This window comes from Ambystoma mexicanum, chromosome 5p (assembly GCF_040938575.1).
Source record: "Ambystoma mexicanum isolate Mex_15411 chromosome 5p, UKY_AmexF1_1, whole genome shotgun sequence".
NCBI lineage: Eukaryota > Metazoa > Chordata > Amphibia > Caudata > Ambystomatidae > Ambystoma > Ambystoma mexicanum.
The window spans coordinates 358,231,670-358,252,284 of NC_090930.1; positions in this window are offsets into that span (position 1 = coordinate 358,231,670).

Below are 20,615 nucleotides of genomic sequence, written 5' to 3' on the forward strand. Positions count from 1 at the left end.
TGATGCCCCTGGGCATGATATGTAAGGATGTACCACATATAAAATTACCATGCCTGTATTATGAACCATACGTGGCTTAAAATGGTTATATGTTGAGATTTGAGGCTTCATTTGGCCTATTATGACAGGGCACGGGGAGGATGTATATTTGATATAATTACTATTTTGCATCTAGCCTAGAATTAGTTTAGTTTAGTTTATTATTTATAAAGCACACCTAACCCTGAGGTAACTGGGCACTGGAGCTTATGACAGAGTTAAAGAAGCATACATATACAGTACATAAGAAAGACGTGCTTGTCGACCGACAATAGGTTACAGGTTAGTCAACTTGCAGATTAATACATATAAGAGCATAGAGTTGTCGCCGGCGGTTACAGGTTGGTCGACAGTGCAAAAAATACAATAATACATTGTGAAATGTATTAGGGTGCATTGGTTTCAGTGGAGGCGGGTCGTGATTAGCCTGAACCTATTAGAGTTTCTTGTCAGAGAGCCAGTTTTTCACTTGAGCTCTGAAAGACCAGAAGGAAGTTTCATCTCTGATAGTAAGAGGGAAAGAGTTCCAGCATTTGGCTGCCAAGACTGTGAAACTAGCCGTGCTATTTTTAGATTTTACCTTGGGATATTGAGGCAGTGCAAGAGAATGATCTAGTAGGTCTTCCGGGTTGGTTTCTTAAGAATTTGTGATAACCAGAGTACGGAGCGAGATTCTGTTGCGCACCGGGAACCAGCGGAAATCCCGCCTGATGCTTGAGATATGGTTAGATCTGGGGATGCTTAACGCTGATCTCAAGGCATTATTCTGTAGAACCTGCAGTCTATTAAGATTCCATTGCGTGGAGCCTTAGAATAGAGTGTTACAGTAGTCCAGCTTCGATAAGACTAGTGCCCTGGCTAACGTGATGCAGCTGTTGGGGGACAAACATGGTTTGCAAGCATTAATCAGTTTATTGTCTGTATAAATCTGTTGTTGAGGCAGTGGCACTCACTTGTTTCTTAAGTGAAAGAGTAGAGTCCAGATAGATGCCTAATGTTTTGACCTCTTTTGCAACTTTGATGGTGATGATGATGTACGTGAGTCAAGTTTATTTAGATGTGCTTGGGATCCAATGATCAGTAGCTCTGTCTTATCATCATTGAGACACAGGCTGTGGGCAGCCATCATGCCTGAATCTCAAGGTAGATTTTGTTTATACATGCTTTTTCACCACTTAGCAAGCCCCGCCCACCTGGCGCCTTACTGCTTGCCACTCTTTTCCCTACTTAAGGAGCCCTCCAACCTCTTTTCCTTTGCAGCTGGGGGGCAGGTGTAAGTGGATCTAGGTAACCTGGCCTAAGCCCCGCCCACCTGGTGCCTTCCTGGTTGCCGCTCTTTTCCCTACTTAAGGAGCCCTCAAGCCTCTTTTCCTTTGCAGCTGGGGAGCAGGTGTAAGTGGATCTAGGTCACCTGGCCTAAGCACCACCCACCTTCTTAGCCCTGCCTCTTCCTTTCTGCTCTTAACTCTTAGATCAAGGGCGTCTCTCGCCCGGGCGTCGAAAGCGAAGGGCAGTCAAAGAAAAGGGCAATTCCTGTGTGGACCTGTTCGGACCAAGCGGATCCAGGACCTGAACCCCTGCTAAGACAGCAGGTAAGCATGCACCAACATGTATTTACACCCTCTGTCCCCACAGGTCATCCCCACCCTCTCTGCTCCCCCCGTATTGTTCCCTTGTGCCCACTCCCTTCCCGCACACAGGAGTCTGTCCTGCTCCATTCTGGTTTCACCATCACCGTCTTGTGGCCAATGCTGGATTTTACTTTTATGGACTTCATTGATTCATGGTGCGTTACCCTTTCTCAACTCTCATATTGGACTTCCTTTGCATCTTGTTCTCATTGTGACCCTGAATCATGCTGTTCCCATCTTCATCTTGTATCCTGGCTTGCAACATGATTTGTTACTACTCACTTCTGCAGTTGTATTTGCTTTCCCCTCTTGCTTCTCCACTCATTTTGACTGCTTACTCTCTGTTCGCTCCTCCCCTCTCCCTTTTTCTATCTACTCCCCTCCTCCCCTTACTTTCTTCTACATACTTACTCTATCAGAATTGTCCCTGGACATAGTATGATAGCAACCTCGTCTGTCGCTCCCCCATCCCCTTACTGTTCCCCCCCTCCCTCCAGCACTATCTGAAATGTTCTCAGGCCTAGTACTATAGTCGCTTGTTTTGTTCTACCCCTCCCTTTCTGCACCCCTCTCCCTCACCTTTTATTTTTCTCTGGTTCTACCAGAAATGTCGCCAGGCCTAGTACGGTAGTCACCTGTCTGCTTCCATTTCCTTCCCACTCTCCCCCTCCCTTCCTTATCTATGTCATAGCTCTTGCAATATCTGAAATGTCGTCAGGCCGAATACAATAGTACATTTCTCATCCTTACTGTTCATGGCCTGTAAGAATGTCATTGTATTTTCCCTTGTTCCCTCCCTTGCCTTGAAGTGCTTGGAAACACATTGGGGGTCATTACAAGTGCGGCAGTAAGGGGTTAATGGCGCCGGTAAGGATGCCGGTGCCGTTAACCCCTTACCGCCGCATTACGAGGTCCCTTAGCGGGAGCCGCTAAGGGACCAGGGAGCTAATAACAGGTCCGTTATTAGCTTCCTCCCCATTCCCATTCAGCCCTATGGGGGCTCGAATGGGAATGGGGATGGGTATTAAGAATGGGGACTTACCGGGTCCTCCAAGGTTGGAATGACCCGGTAAGTCCCCATTCAAGGAACCCAGACCAGACCCGAGTTTGGAGGCAGCCATGGCGCTAATAGCCCATGGCTACCTCCAAACTCGTAATGACCCCCATTGTGTATAGGCGCCATATAAATAAATTATCATATCATACCATATAATATCAGTTTGGAGTCATTTTCATAGCAACCAGTCAGCGTAATGAGAACCTGGGTGTCATCTGCATAATTTGTGTAGGTGAAACCCATGTTATCAAGACGATCACAGAGGAATTTTGTGAAAATGTTGTAGAGTGTCAGAGAGATGCACAAGCCCTGTGGTAGTCCACAGTAGATGGGGTCTGGAGCAGCTGAGGGTGCAAAGACCCTGGTTGTTCGGTTTGAGAGAAATGATTGTATCCAATTAGAAGCGTTTGTGGAAAAGGCAGCAGCAGTGGTCAGATGTGCTGTGAGGATCTGGTGATCGACAAGATCAAACGCTGCAGAACGGTCCAATAGCAGAAGGATGGCCAGGTTGCCTTTATCTTTGGCTACATCCATTTGGATTTTTAAGTCCAGGAGGGTTGTTTCTGTGCCGTCTCTCGGTCTGAAGCCAGATTGGGGGAGACCTAGTAGGTTATTATCCTCCAGATGTTTTTGGATTTACAGATGCTCTATCCAGGATTTTTAAGAGGAAAGTGACAGTTGTAATGGACCTAAAATTGGTCGGTATGTTGGGGTCTAGGTTCCATTTTTAAGGAGTGGCATAACCCAAGCCTCCTTAAGGTTGTTGGGGACCGAGATAGCGTTTAAAGAGGAGTTAATCACGGCAGCAATGAATGGTACCAGATCTTTGGCGCCTGCCTTAATGACTGGGGCAGGACAGATATCTCCCTGGCACCTTGATGGTTTTAGGCCTAGGATAATGTTTTGCACTTCTTTCGGTGTGACTGAAGAGAAGAAGAAAGGAGGGCAGGAAGGGAGGTGAGGGGCCAGCCGGGTGTTAGTGTTGGAGCTATTGACCAGGCTTCTCTTTTTAGTCTCTAGTTTAGTTTGTAGCATTGTTATTTTGTCAGATAAAGCCTTCTGTATTTTGGCACACCAATCCGCATCCTTGACGCATGCTTCTGTTGGTGGAGCTGGGGTCTCCAGTTCCCTCAGAATGCTGAAGAGCTCCTTGGTGTCAGATTTTGCATTTCGTATTCTGTTATTGTAAGTCTCTTTTTTGGTGTTGAGGATGGCCGATTTATAGGAGGAAGCAGCTGAAGCGAACACTGACTTGTTAGGAGTGGTCGGCGATTTTCTCCATATAGCTTCGGCAACTCTTTTGGCATTGTCGAGGGTATTTAGTTCAGTCGTGAACCATTTATTGAGGTGAGCTGCAGGTTTAGCTTTTTTTTGTTTGATATGGGTGATGTTGTTAATGGCTAGTTCTAGGGTGCCATTGTAAAGGTCAACCAATTTATCTGTGTCTAGGTCATTGTAGTTGGGTGGGTCCAAGATAGCGTGGAGCAGTCATTGTAGGTTCTGAAGTGTTATGTTCCGGTTGTTTCTGGATAGAGTTTGTGGGGCAATAGTGGAACTAGGATTAGGGGTTGCACTCTACTGAATGGAGGAAGAGATTCAATGATGGTCTGACCATGCCATGGGTTCATTCTGGAAGTTTGTGGTTGTACAATTGAGATCTGCCAGCCAGTCCAGTGTTTTGCCCTTGTTGTGCGTAGGCCCAAGGATGCAGTGTTTGAAAAACAACCGGGATATAGAATTTTCCACAGAGGTAGCGTTAGAGTCGTTAGGGTCGTTAGGGTCATAAAGGCCTACATTTAAGTCTCCAAGCAGGATCATTTGAGAGCCTGGTTTGGTATACTGGAAGGAGGAGATTGAACCCAGGGGTTGGTAGATTAGATGTAGTAGGATCGTTCGGGTTTCTGAGAGAGGGAGTTTAACTGACAGAAGTTCCGCCGAAGGGAGGCTGACATGGGAAACTGCTCTAAGGCCAAGGTGGGTTTTGGCTATTAAAGCTACTCCCTCTCCTTTGCCGGTGTCTCTGTCTGACCTGATGATGGTGTAACCCTCAGGGAGAGCTAGTGAGAGAGCTGGACATGCTGCCTGGTGAAGCCAGGCTTTGGTGATGGCAAGGAAGTCTAGGTGGTTGTTTGAGATAAGATCAGGAATATCGAGTGCATGTGCAACAAGCGACTGTGCATTGACGAGGGCTCCTTTGATGGTGGGAGTGACTAAGTGAGGAGCTTCCTGACACTGGGAAGTAGGTAGCAGTGGACTAGAGTTCTCATTAGGTTTGGCAGTCTTTACTGGTTCGGTGACGGGCAGGATGGAAGTGATGTTGATTGAAGAAGGCCGAGTAGTAGGCCTGGTGAGGGGCTTACTGTTTAAGAAACGAGTCCCCAGTCTCTCGTTTCTGCCGCTCACTGGACATTGTATCAGTGGAGTGGGTGGCGGGTGGTGAAGCAAAGTGGTGATCCATTCCGCAGGGCTGAGGGTGCCAGTATTGTTATTGCAGAGGGCAGTAGTGGCGGCTTTGTGAGATGTATGTATGGAACAGCGGGAGGATAGAGGCCATGGTGAGCGTGACTCTGTGTAAGGGGGCCATGTGTGCGGGAAAGAGGCTATCTTAGATTAGGTGCAGAATCGTTTAGGCCAACAGTAAGTGGTGCAAGTTGTGAGACATGTATTGATACCCTAGAGGTTAGATGCACATTTCTGCCAGAACAATGGAGAGAAGTTCATACCATGATCCAAATGTGTGAGGCTAAATAGGCTAAAACCGTGTGTCTGCAGTGTTAATGTCAGGCTGATTGTCACATTAAGCTAAATATCAAAATGGGTTAAATATCGCAGTGGGCAAAATAACACAGTAATCTAAATTGCAGTAACTGTTTTTGTGGGACTATACTAACATAACATAGCAGTGGCCTTACCTACGATGGGCTTCATGTGCACGCCCCTTGTCAATTATTGCTGTGAACCTACCACATCAAGGAAGAACTGTTGTTAATTTATGGTTGATAACTAAAGTAACCTTTTGGCTCCCTTAGTAACTTTTTATTTATTAATTTTATATAAATTGCAGTTCTTGTTGACAGCAGTTATGCTACTCCAAAGATGACATTGACGGTACAGGTTACATCACTGTGTGTGAAGTCGGGGTCAAATGTCTTGTGATGTCACTTTCTATTTCATCAGATTCATAATGTCAATTCTGCTACCCAAGGGATTTTGGTAAAATGTAGTTCCTGCTGTTCACTGACCTTATTTCACCGTACAAACTGTGAAACACACAGATCTTGCTCATGCAACTGTGTTTTATCCATATTGTGTCCTGGGGCAATTAACTTACCTGTGAAAAGAAAGCTTTACGGTATTTCACATGCTGCCAAATGGTTGTCCAATTTTACACATTGTACACATCAGGGACTATGCTCGTCCTGTTTAATTTTTTCTTATTTCTGAAAGATTTTAGCGAGTTCGAGCACAGAAAATTAATTGAACTGACGCCATGCATGAACTTTAAACTGGTAGCTTTTGTTCACGGAATTTTTTTACTTGTCTTTGCCTTTTTGTTAATTTGTTCCTTCTGAGCTTTATCTGATGTAGAAAGTACAAACTAATCCCAATATCTATTTATAAAGGTAATATGTACATATTTCCTAGATTTGCAAAAGCAATGGTGTTGTTTAATTATATTATGTTTCGTACTTATTATAATGTTATGCGTTGTTCACCGGAGAACTCTGCTTTGTACATTAGGCGAAAAATATTCCTAAAGCAGCCGTAGAGCAAGAAACCTCTAAAATGTGTTAAATTCATGAATTAAAGTTGCTGAAATAGTCTGTAAGAACTAGTGACATTGAAGATTTAAAGTTGAATAAACTGTTAAACAGAATAGAATTAAAAAGTGGGTCAGTTGAGAAATCAGTATCACTTGTTGCAAAGAAGGTCTTAAATTGTAATGATTTGTGAAATATAATGCTAATACATACAGGCCGATTCATGGAACAATTGTGCGCCGAATTCGGTGGCGCAAGCGTGAAAAATCCAGCGCACGCGTTCGATTCGCACGCAATCGATTCATGGAAGTCTGTGCACATGTTTTCCCAGGGAGCTGCGCCGAAACCGTGTGTGGCGTACACGGCACACACATCACTGCGACATCCCGAACAACGTGTAGCGCACACACCCAAAAGGGGGCAGAACATGCGGAATGGGGAACAACACGTGAAAATGAGGGCGTAACTGGGGTAGTACTGCTGGGAAATACATGGAACGCCTACACGCTCGCAAACTACATATATTCATGGAATCAAGTAGGGGAAACCCTTGCACACCAATATGACACGCACAGGCGTAAACACATCCGCCAAACAAAGGCAGACAGAAGCGTCCCTGCGCAGTATAACAGTGTGCGCAAACAGCAAACACGTATATACAGCTACGATGAATGTCCCATTTAGCGCAGCACTGATCATGGGACACCGTAGGAGGAGAATAGCCAGGCCCCGCATTTTTTTGCCCAGGTCTAGCCTTTTTGGCATGCCTGATGACCAGGTCTATGACGGGTATAGGTTTCCACCTCATATCATCTTAGACGTGGTCACTGAGTGGGAGAATGACCTCACATCTCCCACCTCCTGCTCCCAAGAAGGTGCTTAATGTCCTGCATTTTTTGGCCACTGGGTCATTTCAGCAAACAACTGCCATAGTTGGGGGTGTCTCACAGCCCACGCAGTCACGCTGCCTACACCAGGTGTTGGCAATCATGACTGCGTGCCCCTCCGTCCGCAGGCACATATACATGCCCAGAACACCCTCAGAAATGCAGGCGGTGGTCCAGTACTTTTACAGTGTGGCACACCTCCCCAAAGTGCTTGGTGCCATAGATTGCACCCATGCGGCCCTACGTCCACCTAGGGCCACTGAGAACATCTATTGCAACCGCAAGCACTGGCATTCCATCAACGTACAGGTTGTATGCAATGCCCATGGAATCATCACCTCTGTCTATGCAAACTATCCTGGGTCTACCCATGACAGTTTCATATACAGAATATCTGCCCTGAGCCAGGATCTGGAAGCTGGGAAGCATGGCGACACATGGCTCATTGGTGAGTACAAATGTCGGTGCACATGCATGCATGTCACACACAGACAAATACACAAACCCAACTAATGACAACCATCCCCACCTCCCCAGAGGACAGTGCCTACCCTCTGAGCAACCACATGATGACGCCAATAAGGAACCCCACCACAACACCACAGGTAAGATACAACACAGCCCATATTGCAACCAGGGGTATAGTGGAGCGCACATTCAAAGTGCTCGTCACACTTCCGCTTCCTTGACCGCTCTGGCGGGCAGCTACCATATGCACCCCCAGTAGTGTGCAGGATCATTGTGGCAGCATGTGTCCTGCACAATGTTGAAACACGGCAGTGTGTACCGGTGGACATGGTGGTGCTCCCACATCCCCAACCACAGGCACAGGCGCTGCTCATGGGAGGGCTAAGGGCTAAGGGCACATGGCGAGGCAGCCCGGACCCAGCTTGTGGCCACATTTTTCACCTAAACTCCCACCCCTGCGGAGTGCACTCAGGCCTGGCACATACCAGGTGACAATCGATGATGACAAAGAGACAGTCAACTGTCACAACCTTACCACCCTGAGAATGTTACCATGGAAGTGCCACATTGTGTGCATCCCTAGCTACTTAAACACAACCAATCCTGTGTGACCAAAAGGAACACATGCAAGGTGCATATCACACCACCCCCTGCAAGTCAGGCCAGGACAATCCCTGGCATGTCACCCAAACCCTCCCAACCGCCATCACCCTCGTCGGTCACACCATGACATGGCATGCAACAGCAAAGAGCAAACCAAAAGCAAAACACATGACAAATCAGATACAAAGTGCCACGTGATAAATGGAAAGAGCCTGAGACAATCACACCTGACATGGAATCAGATGAAATGACTGACCAACAACCTCCAAAACATACAAAGTCATACACAAATGCATGCCACCAGCGGTACCATCAATAAAAGGCAGAATGCCTGTTGGCATGCACATTAGCCAATCCAAATCCTCAAATCCCAGTACTGTGTGCTGTGTGTGTCTCCTGTAACACACCACTCAGCACACAGCACAGTGAGCAGCCATTGTGTTGGGGATACACCTTGAGCATCATATAAAAAGGACAAGCAACAAAAATAACCCAGTGACGCATGTACACAATCCCCAAATGGTAAGGGATCATGCGCTGCAAGGACACAGCATAGCAGAGAAGGCAATCTGTGTGCATGTGTGGGAATGGAAGGGTGGTTGTATGTGTGGTGGTGCATTGTGTATGTGTGTGTGTCAGTAGGGACATGCACTCAATACATGCATGTGAAAGGAAGTGACTCTCAGTGTCCCGTACACATCACATGTAAACATTGGCCATGTGGACACCCCAGTATTTCAAACCACACAAATCCCCTGGCACCTGAAAAGTAAACCCAACACACGAACATCCATTGACCAGCAGAACACATAATGTACATAGTACCCCAAATTTACAACGTCAGAGAGTGCCCAATCACTGTAGTCCAAGCATACTGTTCGACAACAAAAGCCCCTCCCTCATTTCCTCATCACCGTGACCTTCAAAAGAACTGTGTCTGGGGTCCGTCGGCTTCTTCCTTCTAGTCTACCTGGCTTCAGGATTCCCCTTCCCCTTGGTTTCCTTGTTCTTCCTTCCATGTAAATAGTGACCAGCACCCTGAGAGGCCACCTTGACTGGTAAAAATACAAAATCTCAGAGAACTCCAAGGAGCCAAACCCCCAAACCAGGGAAAAAGCCTCTAGCCGCCAAAAAACCTTGGAAGAGTCTCCAGTAGATGACTTGAAGTCGCAGAATATGGCCAAGCACATGTCCAAGCTGAATGATAGAAGAACTACCAAGGTAGCACACTTGAACAATGGTTCAACAGGATGGGTAGGAATTTGAGTACACAATAATCAATGAGGATGCCACAACTGATGGGTAGAGCTGGAACTTGAGTAGAACAATAACAAAGTGCCTGGCACAACTGGATGGTAGAGCTGAAACCCAATAAATCCTTGATAGCATGAACTAAGAAAGGCAGAGGCAGCACAAGTCAGGAAAGGCACAGTGAATGCAAGATAGCAGGAAACAGCTGACAGCAAGTTAAGAGCCACAACAGTTGAATAGCATTGGTAAAAGGCCAAAGTCAACATAAAGGTATGGATGTAATAGATGAAAGACAGGAGGAGCGAGAGAGAGATGCTCTGGAACAGAAGTGTCCTGAGGTAAACCGAGGCAGTGTAAGAGTACGTGGAAATAACTGCCCGAGAGACGGGCGGACAGATCTGCAACAAGGACAGTAGCAGGAAGATAAACAAGGACTAAAGGCACCAGAGTGTGAAAAACAAGTAAAAGAGCGGTAGTCCAGTAGAAAAACTGCACCGTCAGGCAGCAGTGAAGTCCAAGAGGGAAGACAGATACAACGTGCCGTCCAAACGGAACGGTTCAAAGTAGTAGTATAGGCAGACATCTCAGGTGAGGAATGAACCATGAGTTGTGCTTCTTGGGTCACATTCCTAATGCATCCTCCTTTGTCACAATCCCCACGGGCTGAACTCAACACGTACCAACTTGACATTGTCAACACCCGGCCCCCTACCACCATCATTGAGACTTTGACAGCTAAAGGCTGCAGGCTACCGTCTACAGCATGAAGTGCATCAAGCACGTACACAGGCAAAAATGAAAATACATCACAATCAACTTCAATAAATGGACAGTTAAAAAATGTACTGATTGCAGACATGCCGTGGAGAAAATATCCATAATCTCCACTAGGGGTGTAAACACAAGTAGTACAGCATCAGACAGGCCACAGATACGACGAAAGTCCAATGCCCTTGTGTAAATTGTTGTCACACTGAACCATCCTTGCAAGCCCATAGAAAGGGGAAGCAGGAGTGGCATATGTGTTCGGACCCCAAGCCATAAACACATACACAAGACAAGCTTGAATGGGCCCAGCTGGAACAGACAGTGGATTCTTTCAAAAGCCACAAAGCACCACACCGTCACATGAATGCACAATAGACAACCAATATTATACTAATAAAATAAAAATTTGCCACATACGACCCGGGGGGACACCCAGGAGGGGGGAGGTACAGGGTGCACCTCAACACCCACATGCGATGATGTTGACATAAAAAAAAACTCCATGGGCTCAATGCCTGCACGGCCCGACCTGTGTGGGAGATAAGTTGTCGTCCTGCTCACCCTCTGGATGGAAATCAGAAGGTGGAGATGGCACAGTACCCTGACCACGCCTATTCGCAGCTTGTCCCTCAATGGCAGCAAGTCTGCGGGACTGGCAAGCCCGGGCCTGTGTGGCGATGGCACGTAGGTCAGCATGCAACACCTCACATGATACACATACTTCCACTTGCAAGGTAGCACGTGCAACACAGAGTTCTGCCTGCATTGCCTCGCATGACATCTGGAGCACCTCCTTGCATGCACGTAGCTCAGCCGAGATTGTATTCTCAAGCTGTTCCAATCTCTCCCCTGACTGCTGCTGCTGCCTCTGGGACATATTGAGCACACCCAGAGTAGATCTAAGGGATTGATGGTCATCCCTCAAAGCCTCTATGTGTGCCTCTGCATGAGCAGCAAGTGCTTGATGCAGAGACACCATTTCAGCCCGGCAGGCCCTGTCTGAGGCCACCATGCCCAGCCATGCCCAGCCTGAATGAGAGGGCCGTGGACTGTGCTGCCGCCTGCTGGAGCTCCACCTGACTAGCAGGGGGGAGCACGGATTGGGCCACACGTTCCATGCTCTGAGCGATCTTATCAATAGCTGCCCCCTGTTGTTCTGAATTGGCATACATGGATTGCTCCCACTCAGTATACCCCGGTGGCACACGTCCACCATGTTGCTGGACTTGACACCCATGGGGCCCAAGGAACCGTGGTTCTTGCTGGATTGGCAGCGCCCACGGCTGCAGGACTACATCCCTCCATTGTCATGATGCCCCAGGTAGATCAGCAACTGCTGTGGAGTGCGACCGTGCATCCCGATCCACCACAGACAGAGGTTTCAACACTGTCTGGCCCCTCAGTGCAGGTGTCACAGACAGAAGATCGTCCACATCAGGATCACTCACCGTCGACGAATGGACATGACGCACATCCAACTCAACATTGTTGTCAGAGTGATCATCAGAGCTAGACTGATTGCCAGCCCTGCACACGATGGTCTGGAGCACAAGGATGGTTCTCGTGGACTACCACCCCACAACCCCCACTTGTGCCAGGTTGCTGATGTAATAGCAACCCCGTGTCTGGAATGACATCACCATCCTCTGACTCCATTGCATCATCATCTGTAATGTGGAAAAAACAAACTTGAGTACACATATCAGAGGCACATACCACACACACACATAGACATCACATCTACAGCCAACGCATGAAGCAGACATGTCACACAAAACTGAAATTTCACCATGCATCCAGTGGCATTGATATGCAAATGCATCCCAAAAGCAGAAATGGATGTGTGTACATAGCGAAGCCTACACATGTACTGAATGTAGTATATCACCTCATTCACACACCACCTCTGTCAGGCACATGTCACAGGCAGAAATGACAGACGGCTACAAAGAGATGGCACATACCATAAGCATGTCTGAACAGCCAAATGGCCACAGCTGCAAGTGAATCCAAACATGCCATGACGGACGTAATATGCATGTACACATGCATCACTAAATCATCATCAACAATATAGCTTCATCCATCTGCAGCTCGGCCCGTACCAGGCGTCATGGGCCATGTAGACATAGTGAATGTCCCGAGCAAAGCGAGGGCCTGCAACCAGGCATGAGGGACTATAACGCCAGTACGGTCCAAGCTGCCGGTCCATGAAGCCTCCAGAACAACCCTCAGGGCCTGATTGAGCACATTGTTCATTGATTGTGCCCTAAAACATTATTCAGTGTGTCAAAGCATCACGGCCTGGCCCCACCAGATTAGCTAAGTGGGCCTGGGCATACACATACTGCACAACAGTGCACCTTCAGGATTGTGCCAGTTGAACATAATGGGCGCAATGCTGAAATCCCAGCAGCATTAACGTTAATCAACTACATATTAGTCATTCAACAAAAAAGCTGCAGAGAACACATGTGTAAATGAACACTTTCACACACACACAAGTGAGTAGCTGCAATGTGCATGCGAAAGTGTTCAAAAACACCCATGTTCATATACACCCGTATGGTGATTATGAACACACGTGCAGGCAGCTCCACAGTCATTACAACCCGATTGGCAGGTTATAATCAATCTGCGGCCTATAGCAGTTAGTACTGCCCGCAGATTGACCAAACAACTTTGCTAAACACCGACTAGGGTGTTCCAATACTGAGTACATGTGTCACAGGATGCACCTGTGCCCGTGCCTTTCATGACAGTGAAGGGATGACAATCTGACCATACATGACAGGTCACTTTGAAGTTGCAGCAGTGAGTAGGCATGTAGAACGCTGTAACATGGCTCAGAAGTGGGTTGGTGCAGTGCAGAACATGTGTACATTACTGACTATCTGACTATCTACATCAACAAGTACATTATGATGTCAATCAATAAACATGAAGGCAGTGTAAGGGCAGGTTCAGGCATCACGTGCAATGTGAATGCAATGGGTTGCATGGCTACAGGCAACCCCCCGCCCCCCTTAGTGGAAATGCAGGGAGGCATTGCATGGCAGTGAAAGGTTGACCAGAGAACTGTGTATTGGCAGACAGTGTTGAGTAGTGTCAATTGCATCATCTGAGTCAACTGACAACACAGCAGATGAGAATGGGACAGTAAGAAGGACACATGATGAACCCTCTGTAGTACACCCATTGTGCAGAAGGTGCTACACCAGTTGAAAAGAGTCAGGGGGCCTGAAACAGGGGGAGGCCTGTGCCCCACACAGACTATGACACCCTACACATGTGCATGATGCAGGACTGAGCCAGAGTGAGATTGAATTGATGATCAAATGCCATTAAATGTATGTCATCCTGAACACGTACTACAATGATCATCTTGCCAAGGACACATAGGGGCATGCATGGAATGCACATAGAGCACAAATGGGCACTCATGTCCCTGCGGAGCATCTGCCATCTGCTCAGTCAGAGTGTGACACCCTGCATCAAGGACAAAGGATGTACCCTACAGTATGTGTATGGCAGGTTGGCAGGGGGAAGTGTGCATGTACACAGGAGCGTTGAACAGGCCATTGCAGTAGTCCAACATGTCACCCACCAGTGCCATGGTGAAATTAGGGTACAGGGGGGGGAGGGGCAAGGGAGCATGCCTATGTGGAGTACCCACATGCAGGCAGAACACACATGCATGTCAGTCATCCAATGACATAGTCCGAGTGCTGAGTGGAACGTCACCCCAGGCTACATGCAGAAGGGCCAGTGAGCAGGAACATGGACTGGAGGGGCAGCCGGGTGACTAGCATGTGAGTAGGGTGCAAGTGTGGTGATGAGGACATTCCCCGTCAGCTCTACATGTCCAGCATGCAGCACAGCAGGCATGCATTAGTGAAGCATTGCATGACTCGCACATGAGAACCATGCACACAAAGCATGTAGTGGCAGTCAAGCACATCACATCACACAAGCAAACCACACGTGGGCTGGACAAACACGCAACAACACTCACTGGACGGGCCATCACAATCCAGCATCTCTCCCACTCCTTTGACCAATTCTACCGGGTTGAACTCTGCAGCGATCACCTCGTGCATAGTGAGTTCTTCCTCCTCAGGTGGTGGCCCACTGCCAGTCACCCGAGTCATGGTATAATTTGAGGCACGCTTTAGCTTAGCACAGTGCCGGTGGTCATCCCAATGCTTTTTGCACTCTTGAGCTGTGCGCACCTCATGTCCGAATGCACTAACACCCTCCGCAACATGTGTCCAGTGGTCCCAACACTGGACAGGCATAGTGTGACAATTTGGGCCCACTAGCATATCACAGTCGTGTTCCGACACGTAGCCCACAAGGAAGTCCAGTTCCTGGTTGCCAAAAGTTTTCTTCCTCGACGTTCCGGAGGCCAGAGCTGTGTCTGGGGACCCAGCCTCTTGTGCAGGAGCAACCTTCCTCCTCTTGGGCAGTGGTCTGGGCAGTGGTGATGGTGGACTGGACCAAGGGAGTGGCAGGTGGAATAGGATGGAATCCCTGACTTTCGTCAGTGGCTGCTGGGTGCTCTTGACTGGACCCAGCGCAGAAACAGCCGCTGTGCCAAGGTCATTGACCGAGACTGTCCTGGTTGTCAGATTTACAGCCGGGTTGGTGTCGGCTGCATCTGCCCATGCAGTTGCCAACACCCCACTGCTTGGGGCAACAGATGACAACACTGTCCCAGGGACATGTGCCTCGGTCAGAGCAGCACTGTGTGCACTTACCTTGTGTCTCCTGACCACCTTAAATTCTGCCTGGGAATCATCAGGTTCCAACGCATCATTCGCTGGCCAACCCTGAGCCTGGGTGGTGGTCACCACAGCTGCACCTGCAGCTACCACTACCATTGGGCCCATGGTAGTTGATAAAACTGACCACCGGGTCACATGAGAGCTGCATCTCTCAGAGCCGCAGGGGGTGGTGGCATGACTGTACCAACACGTGGCAGAACATCCTGCCGAAATGGCGCACATCTGCCTCTTCCCCCTCTGCAGCCACCTTGGACATCCTGGACTCCCCCTGCTCCCTGGTCACCCTGGCCATGTCCCTGACCACACACACCACGTGGAGGATGCCTAGCTGAGGTGCCCCTCACCTTTTGTGGCCTCCCAACCATGGCACAGATGTAGTAGTGCCAATGGGAGGTGTACACGACAATTGTCCTGGGCAATTGGGGTGAAGGGTGTGGGTTACTAGATGTAAACAGCACCCCTGTGCACCTGCAAGGCTGTATGTGACCCCGGAGAGATAATGACGAGTCACGCAATGCTCAGGCACACCAAACCTGCAATAAAACCGTGTACGCAACCCACTGTAACCCACGTGTGTGGAATTAACCTCCCGCAATACACGGTGGCACCCAATGACATGAAAAACACACAGGCTACTATGACCTCGAAAAAGGGTAAGCGACACACAGGGGGATTCGCAGTGGGAACAATATTGTGCGCGACTCACTGTCTGACTAGCGTAGGAAAGAAAAACACGCATAGGCAAGACCCCCGCCAAAAGAAGTGGCACATCCTCAATCGCTTTGAAGGGATGACGCGTGTAACAACAAGAAGTAGCAACACTTGCGTCGGTCTCAAAGAAAAGCACGTACAGCGAACTGCTGGGCCATGCTCACCTTTAAACCGGACAGAGGGAAACGCCCGCGTGCATCACGTCACTTACACGCTTGCGCGCTAAGGCCCTTTCCTTGAATTACACGTTGACGTGCTGTTTTTTCACGTGACAATTCACTCTGCATCAAGCTGGCCACGTGACAACACATGAACGACCACACTCCTGCCCAGAAGGCCATTTTCCTGCCCCCCAGAGCTCCGGGGACCCTCCTACAAGACATCTGCTGCTGCCTGCCTATTGCCAACACAGCCCTGCCATTTGGTGACTGCACATCAGTCATCTGCAGGGTTCCAGTTGCTGTGACCACCCCTGCTGGAACAGAAGACTCCTGACTGGTGTTCCATCACTCCACAGCCCAGCCCCAGGACCCAGTTTCCCACCCACACCTGCCTCGGGGGTTGCCTTGTCCAACGCAACACCATCCGGCACCAGTGACATCCCCCCAGCAGAGAGGCAGAGGGCTGCCACCTTCAGTGAAAAGGAAGTTGGCATCCTAGTGGAGCAAGTCCTGGGGCATTATGATGCCTTTTTCACACCATTGCGCGCCGACAAGGATGGACGGAGAGGATCTGGAAATACATGGTGGGTTCCACCACCCTGCAACATCAAACACGTCCAGAAGTGCTGGGAGGACTACAAGTCCAGGACCCTCAAGAAGAAGTCCCAGCGCCTCTTGGACGCAGCGGATGCAGTGGGACGCTGGGTTCACCTTACCACCCAGCAGATGAGGGTCCTGGAGTGCATTCGCCCAGTGCTTCACCACCAGATCCTCAGGATGCAGGCCCGTCTGCAGTCAAGCGGTAAGTGCCCATGCATTCCCGTTTAAAACAGTGCATGTTGCAGTGTGGAGGTAGTTAGCTACTTGGCTGTATGTGTGACATGGGTCATGTATGGATGTGTGTGTGCAGGGACATGATGGTGTTGCATGTGAGTCCAGTCAGGCGTGACCCACATGGATGGTGTATGTGTTACAATGCATCATGCAGAGCAGTATGCGGAATGTACACATGTATGCATGTCTGTGTCTGTACTTGGACATGCGTGAGGTGTGAGAGATGGTTGCTGCTGTCATGGACATGCATGGTGTACATGTCCGTGTGAGTATTGTGTGAGTGACTGGTAAATGCCATGGATGCATGACACATGTCCGTGACGATGTGTTCAGTCACTGATTCAGCCTAGTCATCCTTGTATCCACTGTGTCTGGGGGTATACGGGGCCAGATGCATGACCCTCCGGTGATGTGTGTGCATGTGATCAGCATGTCCAATGATGCATGTGAGTTTCAGCCCACCATTGGATGTTTCTACAGTGCCTTGCACATGGATGCAAATGTTTGTTACATGTGCCATGCCTGTTTCTGCATGTGTGTTGCCTGCAATGACCCATGTGTTGTGGAGGGACATGATGGAAGTGACGTTTCACAGTGCCACTCATGTGCTATTGCTTTGTGTCTAGGGGACTATTGTACAGTACCATTATGCTTGTGTTCAATGTCTCCGTTTACAAAGCGGCGAGTGAAGAAGAGGGCAGAGAGGGCGTTGTGGGGAAAGCAGCAGGGATGCCTCCACCGGCCGGCGACGCAAGGCCCAGTCACCCTCCCAGGTAATTCTATCATCCGGGAGCGAGGGGACTGGTGCCGCGTCAGCCACTACAGCTGCAGCGGAAGGGTCGGGTGAGCCCCCACAGGGGCTGCCGATGGTAGAAGACGGTGCAAAGCCATCCAGGTTGGTGGTGTGTACCGAGGAGGAGGAGGCCTCTTCAGAGCCGCACAAGTGCAAGTGGTGCAGTCTAGGGGCAGGGGCTGGGGCAGGAGGTAGCACAGGTCACTGCGAAGGGGCCTGTGCATATCACTGTCCCTGACACTGTGACTGCATCACCATGCACCAGCAGGGATGCCCCTTCCCAGGCCCGTCCACAGGTAAGAGGGAGTCCACATCATGTGGCACTCCTCTACCTGCGGACGTGGGGACCCATGAGAGGATTGTACGTCTTGATTGGTGTTGCGTTGCGCACACGTGACATTCATGATGACGTGTGTGCTTCCTAGGGGACCACGCACGTCATCATGAAGAGATGTGTGCCAACGTGGCCCAGTGGGAAGGGCTCATGGTCAGGGGTTTCCTCCATGTGTCACTCTGTCTCGTGGCCCTCTACTCCTCTGTGCACACTATACGCCAGTCGTTCTCCATGCCGTCTTCCAGCCCAGATGCCACCAGGGCCCCCTATGGACCTGCCCCAACCAACGCAGCCAGCCTGGTGGAGATCCCATCCCTGCCACAGTCGGGAGTCGGAGCTCCAGCACAGGTGGTCACCCCAGCAAGTGGACACCTGGCAACGGAAGATGAGCAGGCACATAAAAGCAGGGCACCTGCACGACGGCCCCGGGTGTTGCCATCTACCCGGAGGCAGTCCTGGTGGCGGCGGCAGGCAGCAGAAAGGCGGCGTCAGGCTCGGCGTAGGAGGCATGTGGCCTCGGGGCCCTCTCCATTATCGGGGCAGGCATTGGCCAGCAGGCAGGAGGACCCAGGATTGTGAGTGTCGTCCGTGTGGCAGCGGTTGGGCCAGCAAATAGGTGCGGATCAGCGGCGAGCAGAGAGGGCACGGCTCACAATGGTCAGGGCGGAGAACTCCATGCACCGGGCTTTGAGGCAGGCAGAGTGCCTCAAGGCAACTCGCAGGGAGTTGGAGGAGTCCATGGCTGCATCCCTGCGAGACCTCAAGGCCAGTGAACAGGCCCACCTCCTGAACATCGACATGGAGTTCAATGATGCCCTGGCCTGGGACATCAATAAGTGAGCCGTCGGACTAGCCCGCCGCCTTTGTATATAGTTATTTAGGTTTACGTTTCATTTGGGTTTTTTTATGATTTGGAGTCCACTTTTTGTATATAGTTGTAGTTTAGATGGGTTTTTGGTAGGTTTCATTTGGTTTTGGGATAATGGACCCTTCAGACTTTCGTTTTCAATTTTCCAGACATGTACATACTTTCTTTTTTTAATACATGGAGTAATGTTTTTTTGTTTATGCTTTTCATCTTTGGATTTCTTTCTATGGTCTTTGGGGATGGACCACTTATTTTTTTTTCATGTTTTGGATTTTTATTTTTCCTTGGATTACGCTTTCTTTTTCATTTGGCAATCATTATTTCATCATTTGCGTGTGTGGTTTTCATTTTGTAATTTGTAATTATTTTTAATAAATTTCATTATTCTTCATTATTGGTGTGGTCTACTATGATTTATTTTGTGCATGTCTCCATGAGCATTGGCTCAGTCATGTGTTGCCACTGTGTGGCTCCGTAGGACATTTGTTGATGGGCATGCTGGTTATTTTCAGACTCTCATGGCATAGGTAATTTACTAGGGAGTGGGTGCAGTGGATCGTTGGGTGGGGGGGTGTTATTTGGGTTGGCATTAGGGCCATGGGTCTGTATAGTTATGGCGTGGTGTTTGGGGGGACATGAGTCGGGGCCTGCTGGCAGGTTGCCATCAATGGGAGTGGGGTGGGGGGACATGGGTCGGGGCCTGCTGGCAGGTTGCCGTCAATGGGGGTCGGGTGGGGGGACATGAGTCGGTGCCTGCTGGCAGGTTGCCGTCAATGGGGGTGGGGTGGGGGAGATAAGTCGGGGCCTGCTGGCAGGTTGCCATCAATGGGGGTAGGGTGGATGGACATGAGGCGGGGCCTGCTGGCAAGTGTCCGTCACTGGTGGGGGGTCTTGTGTTGGGGCTCACAAGTGCATGGTGCCATGTGGGCTGCCTGTGGGGCATGTGCAGGGGTGATGGGCTGCCTGCGGGGCATGGGGAGGGGTGATGGGTTGGCTGCAGGGAATGGTCAGGGCTTTGGGGGGGGTGGCCTGTGGTGTGGGCTGCCTGTGGGCCATGGGGAAGAGGGAGGGCACAACCGGGAGGGCGCACACTGCCAAATCACGTGTAATTCTCACTTGCGTACCCCAGAATACACGTACCCCAGTCGCACCATCAGATGCCCACAACACAGGCCCCCCCACACCCCTGACCATGCCTCACAGCCAGCCCATCACCCCTGCACATGCCCCACAGCCAGCACACACCGTAGGGGGGACTATTTCCATGCTATTTGCCTGGCGCAAGCAGGGTACGCGTATTCCAAGGGGTGTGCATGGAGTTTTACACACGATTGGCCTGGCACGAGCGGGGTACGCGTATTCCGAGGAATGCGCAGGGAGTTTTACATGCGATTGGCCTGTCGCGAGAGGGGTACGCGTATTCTGAGGGGAGCGCGGGGAGTTTTGACACGATTGGCCTGGGCCGAACAGGGTACATGTATTCCGAGGGATGAGTGGGGAGTTTTACACGCGATTGGTCTGCCGCGAGTGGGGTACATGTATTCCGAGGGGTGCACGGGCAGTTTAACACGCGATGGCCTGGCGCGAGAGGGGTATGTGTATTCAGAGGGGTGCGTAGGGGGTGGGGTGATGGGCTGGCTGCAGGGCATGGTCAGGGGTTCG